Below are 1,340 nucleotides of genomic sequence, written 5' to 3' on the forward strand. Positions count from 1 at the left end.
TTAAAGCACACAATAACCAAGTGTTATCTCAGTGCAGGCAGTGCCGTGGCCTTCATGGACTTGATACAGTCCCTCCCTACCCCCTCAGAAACTGGGAATGAGTTAGTTGAAACATTCACACCCACAGTTAGAAAATTATACTGATATTGTGGGCCCCAAAGGCAACTAAAATTATTTCTGGAGAAACACTTCATTTGTTTTAAAACTTAAGCAAGATTGCAGGCAGAATGAGAGTCAAAATTAGAAGTATATTTTGGTATTTATAAAATATCACTGCAAAACTACAACAGTGAAGTGAAATCAGCACAGAAAAAATGCTCTATCTTGACTGATGCATCCAATAATAACTCAGCTGTCCTGTTCAGAAGTATAGACCAGCTAGTAAACCCTGTCTCCTGTGTCTTCCCTGTTCAGAAGTACAGACCGGCTAGTAAACTCCGCCTCCTGAATTTGAGTTTGCAGTATTTTTAGAGACAAGACTGCTAGTACATAACATATGAACAAGCAGAAACAGACTATCAACCCTAATATATCAGTTAATCAGCCTAAATATGTCTTGTTTCCAAGAAACTGACATGGTAACACTATTGTTTTAGTGATTTCATCCTCTACCTTTACTGCATTTTTGCCCCTCAAACTGTAATAGGGGTATCTTATAATACACTTTACAGTGAATTCAAATGTGTTTTTAAATTTTTCTATTAACTTGGAGGACATTGTGATCTTGGAGGGGATTAGTGCTGGGATGCCAGACCTCACTGTTGAGCCTTCTGAAGATATTGTGGGCTTGACTCAGCAAAACACAGATGAAGAGAAGCATCTACCTAATGACCCCTGTGAAGAGCTAGCAGTGTTGAGGTTGCAGGAATGAAGAATTGGATTGGCATAGGATATATTTACTTAGGCACAGATTTTAAGATCGTTAGCAATTATACTTTACAACAAAAATGTGCTTTTGAAAAGAAATGTTGGTATTATTTACAATTTGTAAAATATTAACTAAAATATACAGTTGTATTAGTTTTGCCTATTTTTGACCTCTGAACATCCCTATTCAGTGTCCAGAGATAATCTGCAAAAGAGACTCAGCATTCCTTCGTATTGCTTTACTATACTATGCATAATGATATGAGATACTGAACAAAAAATATAGGTAATGTAAAGTTCTGAAAATTTGTATTCATCATGCAAAAATACATAAGAAAGGGGAGTATTTTGCATGGAACAAAATCTTAATCAGTGTTATTTGACAATGGCAACATACGCATCTGAGGGATACCGTTAACTTTTCTTTTTTTCTAGGTAGAGTAGTGTAGTACGTATGTTAAACAGTGGTAAAT

This window comes from Brachyhypopomus gauderio, chromosome 3, assembly GCF_052324685.1.
Source record: "Brachyhypopomus gauderio isolate BG-103 chromosome 3, BGAUD_0.2, whole genome shotgun sequence".
Lineage (NCBI taxonomy): Eukaryota > Metazoa > Chordata > Actinopteri > Gymnotiformes > Hypopomidae > Brachyhypopomus > Brachyhypopomus gauderio.